Source organism: Arachis hypogaea, chromosome 18, assembly GCF_003086295.3.
Source record: "Arachis hypogaea cultivar Tifrunner chromosome 18, arahy.Tifrunner.gnm2.J5K5, whole genome shotgun sequence".
Lineage (NCBI taxonomy): Eukaryota > Viridiplantae > Streptophyta > Magnoliopsida > Fabales > Fabaceae > Arachis > Arachis hypogaea.
The window spans coordinates 64,440,284-64,460,845 of record NC_092053.1 but is presented as its reverse complement, the minus strand read 5'-3'; the positions used below and the strand labels follow the sequence as shown (position 1 = coordinate 64,460,845).

Genomic DNA, 20,562 nt, shown 5'->3' with positions numbered 1-20,562 from the left:
TAGGATAAGTGAAGTGCATGCTTCTTTTGTGACATAGCTTTTATGCTAATGTGTATTCTAAACCGCGCAATTTAGAATTCACACACCTAATATTTCTTAATGTCACACTAATTCACTCACCTCATTCTAGTGATTTACCTCATTCCAACAATGTATGCTTCCTTGCTTTTATATCTTCTCATCTTATGGTGTTATATTTTTGTTTTTCATAACGAATGCACCACAAGCAACCATGGAGGCGGAAGAAAGAACACATAGCAATCCGGAGAGTCGCCGTACCCCCTTGCTCAACTTTGAGTGCACCGAGGACGGTGCAAACTTTTAAGTGTGGGGAGGTCGTCCGACCGGTCGGCGATTTTGGGTGACAAATTTCTAATCCCAACACTTTTGCATTTCATTTTAGGTTTTTTGGATTTTTGTTGCATTTTCTTATTTTTGCATATATATACACAATAAGCTTAGTCAAAATAATGAAATTTTCCAAGGATTTATATCTATAGGGCACCAATTGATTTGAGTGGAAAACTTTTCATAGCTTGAATTATATATTTTGTGGAACATGATTTATGAGCTAAGAACACAAGCTTGTGAGATTTGAGCCTAATGGTGTGGTTACATCTTATAACCACTTATTTTTCCTTCTTGTGTGCATTATTCTCTTCCTATGATTGTGATCTTTGATTTGTTTGATTCTTTATGTCCATTATTTGGTGTATTCATGCATTTATATGATTGAGGCCATCATTTCATTAGCTCACTCACCCAAATGGCCTTACCTTCTATCTTCCTTTGTTAGCCAAATTTGAGCCTACGCTTAACCCACTTATTCTTATTTTAGCACATTACAAGCCTTAAAGCGAAAAACAATAATTGTCCCTTAATTTGGATCTTTGATTAGCTTAGGCTAGTGTGTGTGAGTATCATTCAAGTGTGGGAACCTTGGGACATTGGGTGAATAAAAGGGTATTTTGTATTGTTATTGAAAATATTGGGAATTGGGTACATACTCATGTATTGATCAAATGTAAAACCTTATGCATTGAGGTTCTTGTATATAAAAAGAAAAAAAATAAGAAAAACAAATAAAAGTGAAAAAGAAAAACAATATGGAAAAAAAGAAAAAAAAATATAGAAAAAGAAAGAAAAAAAGAATAAAAATAATAAAAAGGGGACAAAATGCCCCAAAGTGAAGCTCAATAAGATCAATGCATAAGTGCTGTGAAATGAAAAGAAAATGCATGAGTATGTGAAAAAGTGAGAAAATGGGTAGTTAGGTTAGAACTTAATTGTATAGGATGTCATAGGTTAGGTGGGAAGTTTAAGCTTATCAAAGATTCAAATTTCAAGCTCACTTGACCAAATATGCATCCTACCTTGACCCTAGCCCCATTACAACCAATGAAAAGACCTCATGATACTTGTATGCATGCATGAAATAAATGTTGATTGTTAGAAGAAAAACAAATCTTGGAAAGCATGAAATAGAGGAGAATTGAGTGAATCAACCCTAAACACTTGAGCGAATAGAGTGTAAACACTACCGGTGAGGGTTTGATGCTCAATTACATGTTTTCACCTATGATCATCATTCTTCATGCAAGTTTGTAAAAATACTTAATAACTCAATTCAATTGTGGATTAGACTTGCTAGTCCTTAGCCCTTGTGCATATATGTTTCTTGGGGATTGATTTATTTTGACCAAGCACTTGCATTCATTTAGATAGTTGCATATAGGTAGATTGCATTTAGTTAGTTTCCATTGAATAAATGCCATACCCTTACTTCATTCTTGGTTTAAGCATGAGGACATGCTTGGTTTAAGTGTGGGGAGGTTGACAAACCCCAATTTGACGGTTTATCTTGTATTGAATTTAGGGGATTTTATCACCTTTTACCCACATTTATTCAAGAAATAGCATGGTTTTGTATATTCTCCTTTAATTGTGCTTAAGAGTGAAAACATGCTTTTTAGGACTCAAAATAGCTAAATTTAATTCACCTTGATTCTATTAGATGCCTTGATATGTTTGTTAAGTGATTTAAGGTTTAGGAGGCAAATGATTGGATCAAGGGAATGAAGAAAGAAAGCATGAAAAGTTGGAGAACTCATGAAGAAATGGAAGAACCGGAAAGCTGTCAAGCCGACCTCTTCGCACTTAATCAACCATAACTTGAGCTACAGAGGTCCAAATGATGCGGTTCTAGTTGAGTTGGAAAGCTAACATCCGGGGCTTCGAAACGATATAAGATTTGCCATAGTTGCTACACGTATGGTGGCGCGCACGCGCAAAGTACGCACACGCGCCGTTGCTGCCACCTGGTTCACTTAAAACAAAACGTGGCCAGCGATTTTAGAAGCCTTGTGGGCCCAATCCAACTCATTTCTGATGCTATTTAAGCCAAGGATTGAAAGGGAATCAACATACTTTTACATACTTTTCATACTTTAGATGTTAGTTACCAATTAGTTTAGTTTTAGCTTAGTTTAGTAGTGAGAGTTAGTTTCTAGAGAGAGAAGCTCTCACTTCTCTCTAGAATTAGGATTAGGTTTAGTTCTTAGATCTAGATTTTAATTCATCTTCTTCTACTTCTATCTTCTCAATTCCTTGTTGTTACATTCATTCTTCTTCCATCCTTTTGTTGTAATTTCCTTTATGTTGTTCTTGCATTTTGTTGTAGATCTACTTTTGTTCCTTCCTTTCTCTTTCAATTCAATTCAAGGTAAATCATAATAATTGTGTTCATTTGATTTGTTGTTGTTTAATTCCTTACAAATTGAGTAGTGTAGATTTACTCTTCTTGCAATTTTACTATGCTTTCCTTTCATGCCTTCCAAGTGTTTGATGAAATGCTTGGTTGGATTTTAGAGTAGAGTTTTATGTTCTTGGCTTGGAAAGGTAACTTAGGAACTCTTGAGTTACTAATGTCCAAGTAATTGATGATTGGGATTCATTGACTCTAGTTCTCACTAATTGAATTAGTGGAGAGTTAGGACTTATGGACTAGGATTGATATAGCTCATTTGACTTTCCTTTACTACTAGTTAGAGGATGATTTAATGAGATTAATCCTTGCCAATTCTCGTATTGTGGTTAGTGATTAGGATAGAGATCTTTGACCACCAACCCTTGCCAAGACCTTTTTAGCCATTAGTTTACTTTCTTACCATTTATCTTTCATGCTTCATATCAAAACCCCAAATATAACTCACAACCGATAACAAGACACTCCATTACAATTCCTAGGGAGAACGACCCGAGGTCCAATACTTCGGTTTATAAATTTTAGGGGTTTGTACTAGTGACAAACAACTTTTTGTATGAAAGGATTAGTGATTGGTTTAGAAACTATACTTACAACGAGAATTCATTTGTGAAATTCTATACCATCAAAAATCCATTCATCAGCCAGCTGAGTAAGAAGATCACTGAAATCCCTCCTAATGCTCTCCCAAGCAATACAGAAGAAAATCCAAAAGGAGAGTGCAAGGCCATTGATATAACCATCATGGCCGAATCCAAGAAGGAAGGGGAGGACGTGAATCCCAAGGAGGAAGACCTCCTGGGACGTCCAGTGATCAACAAGGAGTTTCCCTTTGAGGAACCAAAGGACTCTGAGGCTCATCTAGAGACCATAGAGATTCCATTAAACCTCCTTACGCCCTTCATGAGCTCTGATGAGTATTCTTCTTCTGAAGAGAATGAGGATGTTACTGAAGAGCAAGTTGCCAAGTTCCTTGGTGCAATCATGAAGTTGAATGCCAGCTTAATTGGTAAAGAGACTTGGGGAGATGAACCTCCCCTGTTCACCAATGAACTAAATGCATTGGATCAACTGAGATTGCCTCAGAAGAAACAGGATCCTGGAAAGTTCCTAATACCTTGTACCATAGGCACCATGACCTTTGAGAAGACTCTATGTGACTTTGGGTCAGGAATAAACCTCATGCCACTCTCTGTAATGGAGAAACTGGGAATCTTTGAGGTGCAAGCTGCTAGAATCTCATTAGAGATGGCAGACAATTCAAGAAAAGAGGCTTATGGACAGGTAGAGGACGTGTTAGTAAAGGTTGAAGGCCTTTACATCCCTGCTGATTTCATAATCCTAGATACTGGGAAGGATGAGGATGAATCCATCATCCTTGGAAGACCCTTCCTAGCCACAGCAAGAGCTGTGATTAATGTTGACAGAGGTGAACTAGTCCTTCAATTGAATGAGGACTCCCTTGTGTTTAAAACTCAAGGACATCCTTCTGTAAACATAGAAAAGAGGCACAGTAAGCTTCTCTCAGTACAGAGTCAACTAAAGCCCCCACAGTCAAACTCTAAGTTTGGTGTTGGGAGGCCTCAGCCAAACTCTAAGTTTGGTGTTGAACTCCCATATCCAAACTCTAAGTTTGGTGTTGGGAGTCTATAAAATTGACCTGATCACCTGTGTGGCTCCATGAGAGCCCACTGTCAAGCTATTGACATTAAAGAAGCGCTTGTTGGGAGGCAACCCAATTTTTATTTATCTAATTTTTTTTTATTTTATTGTTCTTTCATTATTTATTAGGTTCATGATCATGTGGAGTCACAAAATAAATAGAAAAATCAAAAACAGAATCAAAAACAGCAGAAGAAAAATCACACCCTGGAGGAAGGGCTTACTGGCGTTTAAACGCCAGTAAGGAGCATCTGGCTGGCGTTCAACACCAGAACAGAGCATGGATCTGGCGTTGAACGCCCAAAACAAGTAGCATCCTGGCGTTCAGACGCCAGGAATGCACACTGAGGAAAGCTGGCGTTGAACGCCAGTTCATGCTGCATCTGGGCGCTGAACGCCCAGAACAAGCATCAATTCGGCGTTTAAACGCCAGAATTGCATGCAAAGGCATTTTACATGCCTAATTGGTGCAGGGATGTAAATCCTTGACACCTCAGGATCTGTGGATCCCCCAAAATCATCTCAGTATCTGTGGACCCCACAGGATTCCTACCTACCTCCACTCATACTCTTCCCTCTTCTCAATGTTCATCTTCTCTTCCCAATAAACACCTTTCCCCAAAACCCTTCACCACTCACATCCATCCACTCTTCCCCATAAACCTACCTCATAAACCCTACCTACCTTCAAAATTCAAAATCACTTTCCCACCCAAACCCACCCTAAATGGCCGAACCTAACCCCTCTCCCTTCACTATATAAACCACTCCATTCTTCTTCATTTTTCACATAACAAAACCCTCTCATCCTCTTCTTGGCCGAGACACAACCCTCTCTCCCTCTCTTCTATTTTTTCTTCTTCTTCTTCTTTTCTTTCTTCTCTTGCTCAAGGTGAGCAATATTCTAAGTTTGGTGTCGTAAAAGCATAAAGCTTTTTATTTTTCCATTACCATTGATGGCACCTAAGACCGGAGAAACCTCTAGAAAAGGGAAAGGGAAGACAAAAGCTTCCACCTCCGAGTCATGGGAGATGGAAAGATTCATCTTCAAAGCCCATCAAGACTACTTCTATGATGTTGTGGCCAAGAAGAAGGTGATCCCCGAGGTCCCTTTCAAACTCAAGAAAAATGAGTATCTGGAGATCCAACATGAGATCCATAGAAGAGGTTGGGAAGTTCTAACAAACCCCATCCAACAAGTCGGAATTCTAATGGTTCAAGAGTTCTATGTTAATGCATAGATCACTAGGAACCATGATCAAAGTAAGAATCCGAACCCAAAGAATTATCTCACTATGGTTCGGGGGAATTACTTAGATTTTAGTCCGGAAAATGTGAGGTTGGCGTTTAACTTGCCAATGATGGAAGAGAACGCACGCCCCTACACAAGGAGGGTCAACTTTGATCAAAGGTTGGACCAAGTCCTCATGGACATATGTGTGGAAGGAGCTCAATGGAAGATTGACTCAAAAGGCAAACCGGTTCAACTAAGAAGATTGGACCTTAAGCCTGTAGCTAGAGGATGGTTGGAGTTTATTCAACGCTCAATCATTCCTACTAGCAACCGGTCTGAAGTTACTATAGACTGGGCCATCATGATCCATAGCATCATGATTGGAGAAGAGGTGGAGGTCCATGAGATTATACCTCAAGAACTCTACAAAGTGGCTGACAAGTCCTCCACTATGGCAAGGTTAGCTTTTCCCCACCTCATTTGCCATCTATGCAATTCAGCTGGGATTGACATAGAGGGAGATATCCTCATTGATGAGGACAAGCCCATCACTAAGAAAAGGATGGAGCAAACAAGAGAGCCTATTCATGGATCTCAAGAGACGCATGAAGAAGCTCATCACCAAGAAATCCCTGAGATGCCTCAAGGGATGCACTTTCCTCCACAGAATTTTTGGGAGCAAATCAACACCTCCCTAGGAGAATTAAGTTCCAACATGGGACAATTAAGGGTGGAACATCAAGAGCACTCCATCATCCTTCACGAAATTAGAGAAGATCAAAAAGCTATGAGGGAGGAGCAACAGAGACAAGGAAAAGACATAGAAGAGCTCAAAGACATCATTGGTTCCTCAAGAAGGAAACGCCACCATCACTAAGGTGGACTCATTCCTTGTTCTCAAATTTTCTGTTTTTCATTTTCTTTATGTTAAATGCTTATCTATGTTAGTGTCTTATTACATGATCATTAGTATTTAGTAGCTTTGTCTTAAAGTTATGAATATCCTATGAATCCATCACCTCTCTTAAAGGAAAAATATTTTTAATTCAAAAGAACAAGAAGTACATGAGTTTCGAATTTATCCTTGAACTTAGTTTAATTATATTGATGTGGAGACAATACTTTTTGTTTTCTGAATGAATGCTTGAACAGTGCATATGTCTTTTGAAGTTGTTGTTTATGAATGTTAAATATGTTGGCTCTTGAAAGAATGATGACAAGGAGACATGTTATTTGATAATATAAAAAATCATAAAAATGATTCTTGAAGCAAGAAAAAGTAGTGAATACAAAAGCTTGCAGAAAAAAAAAGAAAAAAAAATAGAAAAAGAAAAAGCAAGCAGAAAAAGCCAAAAGCTCTTAAAACCAAAAGACAAGAGCAAAAAGCCAATAACCCTTAAAACCAAAAGGCAAGGGTAAATAAAAAGGATCCCAAGGCTTTGAGCATTAGTGGATAGGAGGGCCTAAAGGAATAAAATCCTGGCCTAAGCGGCTAAACCAAGCTGTCCCTAACCATGTGCTTGTGGCGTGAAGGTGTCAAGTGAAAACTTGAGACTGAGCGGTTAAAGTCAAGGTCCAAAGCAAAAGAAGAGTGTGCTTAAGAACCTTGGACACCTCTAATTGGGGACTTTAGCAAAGCTGAGTCACAATCTGAAAAGGTTCACCCAATTATGTGTCTGTGGCATTTATGTATCCGGTGGTAATACTAGAAAACAAAGTGCTTAGGGCCACGGCCAAGACTCATAAACTAGCTGTGTTCAAGAATCAACATACTGAACTAGGAGAATCACTAACACTATCTGAACTCTGAGTTCCTATAGATGCCAATCATTCTGAACGTCAATGGATAAAGTGAGATGCCAAAACTATTCAAGAGGCAAAAAGCTACAAGTCCCGCTCATCTGATTGGAGCTATGTTTCATTGATAGTTTGGAATTTATAGTATATTCTCTTCTTTTTATCCTATTTGATTTTCAGTTGCTTGGGGACAAGCAACAATTTAAGTTTGGTGTTGTGATGAGCGGATAATTTATACGCTTTTTGGCATTATTTTTAGTAGGATCTAGTTACTTTTAGGGATGTTTTTATTAGTTTTTATGTTAAATTCACATTTCTGGACTTTACTATGAGTTTGTGTATTTTTCTGTGATTTTAGGTATTTTCTGGCTGAAATTGAGGGACTTGAGCAAAAATCAGATTCAGAGGTTGAAAAAGGACTGCTGATGCTGTTGGATTCTGACCTCCCTGCACTCAAAGTGGATTTTCTGGAGCTACAGAAATCAAAATGGCGCGCTTCCAATTGTGTTGGAAAGTAGACATCCAGGGATTTCGAGCAATATATAATAGTCCATACTTTGGCCGAGTTTAGACGACGCAAAAGGGCGTTGAACGCCAGTTCTACGCTGCAGTCTGGAGTTAAACGCCAGAAACACGTCACGAACCAGAGTTGAACGCCAAAAACACGTTACAACTTGGCGTTCAACTCCAAAAGAAGCCTCTGCACGTGTAAACTTCAAGCTCAGCCCAAGCACACACCATGTGGGCCCCGAAAGTGGATTTATGCATCAATTACTTACTTCTGTAAACCCTAGTAACTAGTTTAGTATAAATAGGACTTTTTACTATTGTATTTGACATCTGGGGACGTCTAGTTCTTAGATCATGGGGGCTGGCCATTCGGCCATGCCTAAACCTTTCACTTATGTTTTTTTCAACGGTAGAGTTTCTGCACTCCATAGATTAAGGTATGGAGCTCTGCTGTTCCTCATGATTTAATGCAAAGTACTACTGTTTTATATTCAATTCAACTTATTCCGCTTCTAAGATATACATTTGCACCCAAGAACATGATGAATGTGATGATTATGTGACACTCATCATCATTCTCACTTATGAACGCGTGCCTGACAAACACTTCCGTTCTACATGCAAATAAGCTATAATGAGTTTCTCTTAGATATCTAATACAGAGGACCGAGTCTGAGATATTAGAATCTTCGTGGTATAAGTTAGAACCCATGGATGGCCATTCCTACGATCTGGAAAGTCTAAACCTTGTCTGTGGTATTTCGAGTAGGATCTGGGAAGGGATGGCTGTGACGAACTTCAAACTCGCGAGTGCTGGGCATAGTGACAGACGCAAAAGGAGGGTGAACCCTATTCCAGTATGATCGAGAACCTCCAGATGATTAGCCGTGCCGTGACAGAGCATTTGGACCTTTTTCACAGAGAGGATGGGATGTAGCCATTGACAATGGTGATGCCCTATATAAAGCTTTCCATGGAAAGGAGTAGGAAGGATTGGATGAAGACAACAGGAAAGCAGAGGTTCAGAGGAACGAAAGCATCTCTATACACTTATCTGAAATTCTCACCAATGAATTACATAAGTATTTCTATCTTTATTTTCTGTTTATTTATTATTATTATTATTCGAAAACTCCATAACCATTTGATATCCGCCTGACTGAGATTTACGAGGTGACCATAGCTTGCTTCAAGCCGACAATCTCCGTGGGATCGACCCTTACTCACGTAAGGTTTTATTACTTGGACGACCCAGTGCACTTGCTGGTTAGTTGTATCTAAGTTATGACAAATCATGAATTAAGATTAGAGCACCATGTTTTTGAAGCCGTTACCAGGGATCACAATTTCGTGCACCAGTGGCGTATGTGTATTGATTACAGAAGGCTCAATACAGCCACCAGGAAGGATCATTTTCCTTTACCATTCATAGACCATATGCTAGAAAGACTAGCAGGTCATGAATACTACTGTTTTTTGGATGGCTATTCAGGTTACAACCAAATTGCAGTAGATCCTCAGGTCCAAGAGAAAATAGCATTCACATGTCCTTCAGGAGTGTTTGCCTACAGAAGGATGCCTTTTGGTCTGTGCAATGCACCTGCAACCTTTCAGAGGTGCATGCTCTCTATCTTCTCTGATATGGTAGAGAAATTCTTGGAAGTCTTCATGGATGACTTTTCAGTATTTGGAGACTCATTCAGCTCCTGCCTTGACCATTTAGCACTTGTTTTGAAAAGATGCCAAGAGACCAACCTGGTTTTAAAATGGGAAAAATGTCACTTTATGGTGACTGAAGGAATTGTCCTTGGGCATAAAATTTCAAACAAGGGAATAGAAGTGGATCAAGCTAAAGTGGAAGTGATTGAAAAACTACCACCACCTGGCAATGTTAAGGCAATTAGAAGCTTTCTGGGGCATGCAGGATTCTATAGGAGGTTTATAAAGGATTTTTCGAAAATTGCAAAACCTCTGAGTAACCTGCTAGCTGCTGACACGCCATTTGTGTTTGACACAGAGTGTCTGCAGGCGTTTGAAACTCTGAAAGCTAAGCTGGTCACAACACCAGTTATTTCTGCACCAGACTGGACATTACCATTCGAACTAATGTGTGATGCCAGTGACCATGCCATTGGTGCAGTATTGGGGCAGAAGCATGACAAGCTTTTGCATGTCATTTATTATGCTAGCCGTGTTTTAAATGATGCCCAAAAGAATTACACAACCACAGAAAAATAATTACTTGCAGTGGTTTATGCCATTGACAAGTTTAGTTCATACTTAGTAGGATCAAAAGTGATTGTGTACACTGACCATGCTGCTCTTAAATATCTACTCACAAAGCAGGATTCAAAACCCAGGCTCATAAGATGGGTGTTGCTTCTGCAAGAGTTTGATATAGAAATAAGAGACAGAAAAGGGACAGAGAACCAAGTGACTGATCATCTGTCCCGGATAGAACCAGTAGAAGGGGCGTTTCCCCCCTCTATTGAGATCTCTGAAACCTTTCCAGATGAGCAATTATTCGCCATTCAGGAAACACCTTGGTTTGCAGACATTGCAAACTATAAAAGCTGCAAGATTTATACCCAAGGAGTACAGCAAGTAGCAAAAGAAAAAATTAATTAGTGATGCAAAGTACTACTTGTGGGATGAACCCTATCTCTTTAAGAGATGTGCAGACGGAATAATCCGTAGGTGTGTGCCTGGAGGAGAAGCACAGAAGATCTTATGGCATTGTCATGGATCACAATATGGAGGCCATTTCGGAGGTGAGCGAACAGCTACCAAGGTCCTCCAATGTGGCTTCTACTGGCCTACCCTCTATAGAGATTCCCGAGAGTTTGTACGTAACTGTGACAGTTGCTAGAGAGCTGGTAATCTGCCTCATGGTTATGCCATGCCTCAACAAGGAATCTTGAAGATTGAGTTGTTTGATGTATGGGGTATTGACTTCATGGGGCCTTTCCCACCATCATACTCAAACACTTATATTCTGGTGGCAGTCGACTATGTATCCAAATGGGTAGAGGCCGTTGCCACACCCACTAATGATACTAAGACAGTGCTGAAGTTCCTCCAGAAACATATCTTCAGCAGGTTTGGTGTCCCTAGAGCACTAATCAGTGATGGGGAACTCACTTCTGCAACAAACAGCTTTACTCTGCTATGGTCCGGTATGGAATTAGCCACAAGGTGGAAACTCCATATCATCCACAGACAAACGGGCAAGCTGAAGTCTCTAATAGAGAACTAAAAAGAATCCTGGAATGGACTGTAAGTACCCGTAGAAAGGACTGGGCGAGAAGCTTAGATGATGCTCTGTGGGCTTACAGAACAGCATTCAAGACTCCTATAGGGACCTCTCCATACCAGCTTGTGTATGGTAAGGCCTGTCATCTACCCGTGGAACTGGAGCATAAGGCCTACTGGGCAACCAGATTCCTAAACTTTGATGCCAAATTAGCTGGAGAAAAAAGATTGCTCCAACTGAATGAGCTAGAGGAATTCAGACTCACTGCTTTCGAAAATGCCAAGCTTTACAAAGAGAAAGCAAAAAGGTGGCATGACAGAAAGCTATCATCTAGAGTCTTTGAACCAGGACAGAAGGTTCTGCTATTTTACTCTAGGTTCAGGCTATTCCCCAGGAAATTGAAATCCCAGTAGAGGGGACCATATGTGATTACAAGTGTGTCACCATATGGCTATGTGGAGCTTCAAGACATTGATTCTAATAAGAAGTTCATTGTTAATGGACAGAGAATCAAGCATTATCTTGAAGGCAATGTTGAGCAAGAGTGCTCAAGGCTGAGGCTAGATTAAAAGCTCAGCAAGGTCCAGCTAAAGACAATAAAGAAGCGCTTGCTGGGAGGTAACCCAGCCATTAGCAAAACTTTTTTTTTCTTTTCTTCTATTTATTTTTAATTATACAAGTTTAATATAAATAATCTTCAAGGTAAAGAATCCATTGCATAAGTTCACAAGGTTACAGAAGGATTCAGAGTACAAAACAGGGAAAAGGAGCTCACTGGCAAGAAAACGCCAGTAAGAGGTACAACTCTATTGGGCGTTAAACGCCATACTTGCAGCATCCTGGGCGTTCAAAAAAATGCCCAGTGACGAAAGATTTCTGGTGTTTAACGCCAGCCATAAGCAACAGCTGGGCGTTAAACGCCCAAAAGAGGCTACAAATGGGCGTTAAACGCCCAAAACATGCAGCAGTTGGGCGTTTAACGCCAGGATTGTGGAGGGGAGGAAGTTTTTGTTCCAACTTGATTTTTTTCAAATTTTCATAGTTCCATCCATACTTTCTTGCATAAACATGTTTTCATACTTTCATTTTTCAAACTCTTTTCCAAAAATATTGAACATATCTTAATCCTAAAATTAAATCTTTCTCAATTCTTCTTCAACCTCTTTTCAAATCTTTTTCAAAACAAATCTATCTTTTTCAAATCTTTTTAACTCATGAATATCTTTTTCAAATCTTCACAATAACCTTAAAAAAAAAACAAATCTATTTTTTTTCAAATATCTTTCATATCTTTTCAATTTTAAATTACATCTTTTTCCTATCATACTTATCTTTTACAAATCACATGTTCTATCATATCTTTTTCAAAAAAATTTTCGAAAACCCACCCCCCTTCCCTTTAAATCCTCGTTCGGCCTCCCTCCTCTCCTCCAAAATTCGAACATGGGTCTCCCTATATCCCTCTTCTTTCCTTTCTTTTCCTTGAGGATAAGCAACCCTCTAAGTTTGGTGTGTTTATTCGTGATCACTAAGCCAATACCCACCAAGATCATGGTTCCTAAGGGAAAACAAACCACCTCAAGAGGCAAGAAAGAGAATATTCCAAAACCACTTTGGAATCAAGGGAAGTTCTTAACCAAAGAACATTCAGACCATTACTACAAAATAATGGGTCTAAGGTCAGTGATCCCGGAAGTTAAATTTGATTTGAAAGAAGACAAATATCCGGAGATCCAAGAGCAAATTCGAAACAGGAGCTGGGAAATCCTAGCTAATCCTGAGACAAAGGTGGGAAGAAACATGGTTCAGGAATTCTACTCTAATCTGTGGCAGACAGACAGGCAGAGAATAGCTGGAACCGCATTTTATGACTATCAAACTCTGGTCAGAGGGAAGATTGTTCACCTTCACCCTGACAAAATAAGAGAGATCTTCAACCTGCCTCAACTGCAAGATGACCCAGACTCCTTTAATAGGAGAATGATGAGACCAAATCAGAGCTTGGACAAAATTCTAGAGGACATATGCCTCCCTAGAGCCAAATGGACAACCAACACAAAGGGTGTCCCAAACCAACTCAAGAGAAGAGATCTCAAACCAGTCGCCAGAGACTGGCTGGACTTCATTGGGCGCTCTATACTGCCCACTAGCAACCGCTCTGAAGTCACCATTAGAAGAGCAGTGATGATTCATTGCATTATGCTGGAAAAAGAAGTTGAAGTTCATCAGTTGATTTCTTGTGAGCTTTACAAAATTGTAAACAAGAACTCCAAAGATGCCAAATTGGCCTATCCAAGCTTAATCTCTCTGTTATGTAAGGATGCTGGGGTAAAAATAGGAGTAGATGAGTATATCTCAGTTGAGCAACCAATCACCAAAAAGTCAATGGAAGGACAAGTGCAGGACGACCCCATCAAGAGGAGAGGACAGGAGTTTCTCCCGGAAATTCCTCAATTTGAATACTGGGGGCGCCTAGTAGCATCTATCACCAAGTTACAAGAAGCTATGGATCAACTGAAGGAAGAACAGCAAAATCAAAACAACATGCTCTACAAACTGCTTAGGGAACAAGAAGAGCAAGGGCGTGAACTGAAGGAACTAAAGCGCCAGAAGCTATCTCTTGAAGGACCAAGCACCCCACAGACTAAAGAGGCATCTACCTCCCAAAATAAAGGTTGTTGAGTCCTAACTCTATGATAACCTTTTATCTATTTTAAAAGTACATGAGTATTAGAATTAGAGTCATTTGTCTTTATGTCTTTAATTTCCTTTCTTTTATTATTAATTGTTTGCTTTTTATGCCTATTTTAGATTATTTCTATTAAATAATAAATAAAGATTAGAGTCTATGCCTTAGAGTTATGAATGTCCTATGAATCCATCACCTTTTTTAAATGAAAAATGTTTTCTAAAAAAGAAAAAGAAGTACATGAATTTCAAATTTTAAAATAGTTTAATTATTTTGATGTGGTGGCAATACTTTTTGTTTTCTGAATGAATGCTTGAACAGTGCATATTTTTGAATTTGTTGTTTATGAATATTAAAATTGTTGGCTCTTGAAAGAATAATGGAAAAGGAGAAATGTTATTGATAATCTGAAAAATAAAAAAAATGATTCTTGAAGCAAGAAAAAGCAATGAATAGAAAGCTTGAAAAAAAAAAAGAAAGAAAAAGAAAAAAAGCAAGAAGAAAAAGCCAATAGCCCTTTAAACCAAAAGGCAAGGTTAAAATAAAAAGGATCCAAGGCTTTGAGCATCAGTGGATAGGAGGGCCCACAGGAATAAAATCCTGGCTTAAGCGGCTACACCAAGCTATCCCTAACCATGTGCTTGTGGCGTGAAGGTGTCAAGCGAGAAGCTTGAGACTGAGCGGTTAAAGTCATGGTCCAAAGCAAAAAGAGTGTGCTTAAGAGCTCTAGACACCTCTAACTGGGGACTTTAGCAAAGCTGAGTCACAATCTGAAAAGTTTCACCCAGTTATATGTCTGTGGCATTTATGTATCTAGTGGTAATACTGGAAAACAAAATGCTTAGGGTCACGGCCAAGACTCATAAAGTAACTGTGTTCAAGAATCAACATACTGAACTAGGAGAATCAATAACACTATCTGAATTCTGAGTTCCTATAGATGCCAATCATTCTGAACTTCAAAGGATAAAGTGAGATGCCAAAACTGTTCAGAAGCAAAAAGCTAATAGCCCCGCTCATCTAATTAAGACTGATCTTCATAGATGTTTTTGGAATTCATTGTATATTCTCTTCTTTTTATCCTACTTTGTTTTTAGTTGCTTGGGGACAAGCAACAATTTAAGTTTGGTGTTGTGATGAGCGGATAATTTATACGCTTTTTGGCATTATTTTTAGGTAGTTTTTAATATATTTTAGTCACTTTTTATTATATTTTTATTAGTTTTTAAATAAAAATCACATTTCTGGACTTTACTATGAGTTTGTGTGTTTTTCTGGGATTTCAGGTAATTTCTGGCTGAAATTGAGGGACCTGAGCAAAAGTCTGATTCAGAGGCTGAAAAAGGACTGCAGATGCTGTTGGATTCTGACCTCCCTACACTCGAAATGGATTTTCTAGAGCTACAGAAGCCCAATTGGTGGCTCTCAATTGTTTTGGAAAGTAGACATCCAGGGCTTTCCAGTAATATATAATAGTCCATACTTTGCTCAAAGATAAACGACGTAAACTGGCGTTATCCATTATGGCGTTAAACGCCAGAAACAGGTTACAAGTTGGAGTTAAATGCCCAAACCAAGTTACAACCTAGCGTTCAACTCTAGAAACAGCCTAGGCACGTGTAAAGCTCAAGTCTCAGTCCCAACACACACCAAGTGGGCCCTGGAAGTGGATTTCTGCACTATCTATCGTAGTTTACTCATTTTCTATAAACCTAGGTTACTAAGTTAGTATTTAAACAACTTTTAGAGATTTATTTTGTATCTCATGACATTTTCACGTTTTACATTGTATCTCAACGGCATGAGTCTCTAAACTCCATGATTGGGGGTGAGGAGCTCTGCTGTGTCTCGATGAATTAATGCAATTACTTCTGTTTTCTATTCAAACACACTTGTCTCTATTCTAAGATATTCACTCACACTTAACCATGATGAATGTGATGATCCGTGACACTCATCACCATCCTCAACCCATGAACGCGTGCCTGACAACCACTTCCGTTCTACCTTAGATTGAGTGTGTATCTCTTTGATTCCTGGTTCACGTATTTGATTGCATCTCCTGACAACAGAGCATTCGAATTCGTGAGATCAGAGTCTTCGTGGTATAGGCTAGAATTATTGGCGGCCATTCCTGAGATCTGAAAATTCTAAACCTTATCTGTGATATTCCGAGTAGGATCTGGGATGGGATGACTGTGACGAGCTTCAAACTCACGAGTTTTGGGCGTAGTGACAGACGCAAAAGGATCAATGGATCCTATTCCAACATGAGTGAGAACCGACAGATGAGTAGCCGTGCGGTGACAGTGCATTTGGACCATTTTCACTGAGAGGACGGATGGTAGCCATTGACACCGGTGATCCACCAACATACAGCTTGCCATGGAATGGAAGGAGTCTTGCGTGCGTGAAGAAGAAGACAGTAGGAAAGCGGAGATTCAGAAGACAGAGCATCTCCAAAACCTCAATCTGTTCTCCATTACTGCACAACAAGTAACCTTTATTTCATGTTATTTAGTTTTCATAAACAAAAGTAATTTTTATCATTAATCTCCTGACTAAGATTTACAAGATAACCATAGATTGCTTCAAGCCGACATTCTTCGTGGGATCGACCCTTACTCACGTAAGGTATTACTTGGATGACCCAGTGCACTTGCTAGTTAGTTGTGCGGAGTTGTGAAAAGTGTGAATCACAATTTCGTGCACCACTATGTAGATCAAACTTTCTATTTCTAGCAGGGATTTTCACTTGACTATCATTGTTAGGCACTCGTGGCACTATGCCGGGACAAGGTTTGTACTTTTCCAATCCTTTATATGAGTTTGTCACATGATAAAGCTACATTCTGTTTCAATTCTTTACACTTGCAGTCATTGAAGATATACATCTGCTTCTGTTTACATTTTAATTTTTCTAATTGAGGTTTTTTTTACTGGTTTCTACCAAGTACTTCAATCCATGAAATGCATGTAAACGGGTGATTTATCACCCAGAAACTTGGCATTTTCCTGCAAATTTTGGCATTTTTATCTTACTTATTTCTTCACATTTTCCTTGCTTGTTGTATCTTGTGATGCAGATATCTGAAACGAGGAGTGAATGAAAAGGGAAGAGTAGCTAATGATGTTGAGACAGAGCAGATAGTCTTTGCAGATGCTCGTGATGGAAGCCCGATGAAAATAAGTTCCGTGGTGCAGATCCGAGATTCAATCCCTCTATTCTGGTCTCAAGAAGCCTTTCCATTGAACAAAAAACCTGACATTATATGTATGATATGGAAGCAACTATTCTTTGCTTGTTATGGCTTGCTTGTTGTGTAATTTTTTCTGGGAGCTTTTTTGCTTCTTTTTTCTTTTTCTAGTATCAAAGAAGGACAACACCTTTGAAGCCACAAGGCTTCATTTTGAAAATCTTGTTAAGAGATATGGAAATCCAATTATCATATTGAACTTGATTAAGGTAGGCAGTTTCCCATTTCTAATGAACAATTAGGAATATTGAATTTCTCGGTTGTGTCTAACCTCTAAACTAGAATGTTTTCTGATTTTCATTTTTTTGTTCAAGACACATGAGAAGAAACCACGAGAAACTATTCTTTGAGCTGAGTTTGCTAATGCTGTTAGGTCTATAAACAAAAATATGAAAGGGGAAAATCATCTGAGGTTCCTCCATTGGGTTTTTCATCGACACTCAAGACGGTAACTTGCTCTTCCCTCCAACCGTTTCAGTTTTTTATTCTTGGGTATTATTTTGACTTTATTGGATCAATTACTTCAGCAGCAAAGCTACTAATGTGTTGACCCAACTAGGGAAAGGGGCTGCATATGCGTTGAAGCTGACTGGTGTCTTCTACTGTTCCCTGACACCAAACTTGACACCAGAGGGACTGTTCCAATATTCCTTCACACGGTATGTTCTATAACAGCACTTTGGATGCTGTTTGCTGATGTATTTTCCCATTGAATTACTTTTTATATATTTTGATAATTTATTAGATGATCTTTTTATTAAGCAATAACCAGGAATTTTTCTGCTTGTCTCTACAGCAATTAATAATTGCTTTTTGTTTGAAGCACTAGTTAATAATTTTATTGGTGATTTTATTTAATATAATGCATGAATAAGAATTCCATTGGTAACTCTTTGACAAAATAAGCTAGCATGGACAAGGATGTTGATAGGGGAGCAGAAGTTAATAATTGTTACTATAGTGGTGATGAGAACAAAGAGTACAGTGTCAGACCCGAGATGCTTCAAGCTGGGGTCTTAAGAACAAATTGCATAGACTGCTTGGATCGTACTAATGTTGCTCAATATGCTTATGGACTAACTGCACTTGGACGCCAGCTGTAAGTTTTAGAATTCAGTGAATCCCCATATATTGATCTTGATAACTCTTTGGAGAAGGAATTAATGGCAGTCTATGAGTCCATGGGTGACACATTAGCTTTTCAATATGGGGGCTCTGTAGCGCATAATAAGGTAACCTTTGCAACCTTTGGGCTTCATGAATTATGAGTCCAGTATGGGATCAATTGGAACGGGCAATTGGAAAGGCCAAGAAGGAAAAGCTGAAACAGAAGAGATGGAATGAGGCTTATGTTAGCTATTATGAGAAGGTTAGAGCGTCAAGTAGTTCTAGTGCAGTTCCACTACCACCGCCACCGCCGCCACCCTCAATCTCTTCAGATGGGGACTATGATGATGATGAAGATGAAGATGACACTGAAGACTATAGCTGATAGTTTTAGTATGGTTGAACAATATACTAGGAGTTATAGTTGATGATCAATACACTTTGTTTATGTTTTGAATTATATTGACTTGCTTGTTTATAGTACTTTTCTTTTAGTTTGATAATACGATGAATTTGTTTATTTTTTTTTTGAAATATTATAAATATTCGAATACAAATTAGATAAAAATTTGTATTAAATTTATATTTATTTTGTATAAAAATAAGTTTATTTTGTAATTAGAAAAATCTAAAAAATATTCTATTTTACCTTATTGACGGATTTACAGACGGATTTTCTGTCTGTATTCAGAGTGTGAGATGATTTTCCAAGGTTCAAATTACAGACGGAAAATCCATCAGAAAATTCGTCTGTAATTACCGACGAAAAATCCGTCGGAAAGTTCAACGTTTCAGGGAAATGGATGGAGAATTTACAGAGGAAAAATTCGTCAGTAACTGGTAAAAATCCGTCGGTAATTTTTTGACGGAAAAAAATCCGTCGGTAAATAATTTCCGACAAGGCTTTTATAGAGGGACAAAATCCATCGGTAATTTCGTCGGTAACCAAAAATCCGTCTGTAATAAAGACTAAATATGTCTAAATCTGTCTGTATTAATCCATTTTCTAGTTGTGGAAGCTAGTATACAACATTGGAATGTGCCGACTAAGAGATGTCAAGTGATGTAATTATCAGGAAGAGTAATACGGGTTGTGCTCTTTTTTTAACTTCGATTTTTGTCCCACCCTGGATTTTTTTTGTAAGATTTTTAACGAGACAAATACCTATCATAATCATTTTTATGTACTCTTTTTCCTTAATTAAATTCTTTTTAGGATTTTTAATTAGTAATATTTTAATGAGGTATTAGTCTACTACTACTACTGGGTCATCTAAGGAGGAGTGTTCTAAATGTAATTGTTATGGATGCCTTAGTTTATAACTGTATTTTAATATTTGAATAGATAGAGTCAATTATAAATATAACCTAGTTAAGTCAATTAGAAATTAGATCTTTGACTTTAAATAGCTTCCTTTTTAATGTTTTTTAAAAACCACAATTATTAATAAGGTCATCTATTATTCTTCTTATTCTCTTTCGTCTTTCTTCTTTTCTCAAATCCTAACTATTATTTTCATAATAAGTCTCATTTAATTTTTATTTTAAATTTACAAAAATTTAAATAACACAAATTGTTAGTCACTCTCGTTTTCATTTTTTAAATTTAAAAATATTTAAATTAACCAAAACATTATTAATGAGTTTCATTTAAAAAAAATTAAAATTTTAGAATATGAAATTTTTAATAACGATTTTTATTTTTTATATTATAAATATTTTTTATCCAAAACGTTAGTAATAATTTATTTTATACTCTAACGGATTTTATATTTACCGAGAAAGTCTAGGGGACTAGCACTTTTATTAAAATCTGGCCAGCATTTAACCAACAAAAGAAAAGTGAGTAATTCCACACCATTGGATGAAATCTCACACCATTAAAAATATCAATGATGACTAATTCCCCTAACACTCTTCTTTACTATATTTGTCAAAGAACTCTTATATTTTGTAAAAATACACATCTGACCCTAAAAATTTGCCAGCGATATACAAAACAATAAAAAGTAAAAAAAAAATAAAAAAAATATAAACACATCACTTATATTATGAATTTTTTTTGTCTTCGTGGACAAAAAACAGATTATTTATAACTGAGATTTTTTTTCCATCAAATGAAAGCATATGAAAAACTTACAACAAAAAATAAAAATATAATACTTAAAAAAAACAGAGAAAGGTTATAATACTATCAATTTGATAGGTCTCTACCAAAATCTACGAGTTAAACGAGACAGGATCGATGGATTGATCACTTTGGACATGCATAATTTTTCATCTCAACTC

The 20,562-nt window shown here is 37.8% G+C and overlaps 1 pseudogene; it reads left to right on the top strand.

Moving 5' to 3' along the window:
* The window catches only part of LOC112770061 (phosphoinositide phosphatase SAC2-like), a 78,653-nt pseudogene extending 60,225 nt beyond the window's left edge, over positions 1-18,428 (top strand).
* Positions 18,429-20,562: the final 2,134 nt, after the last annotated feature.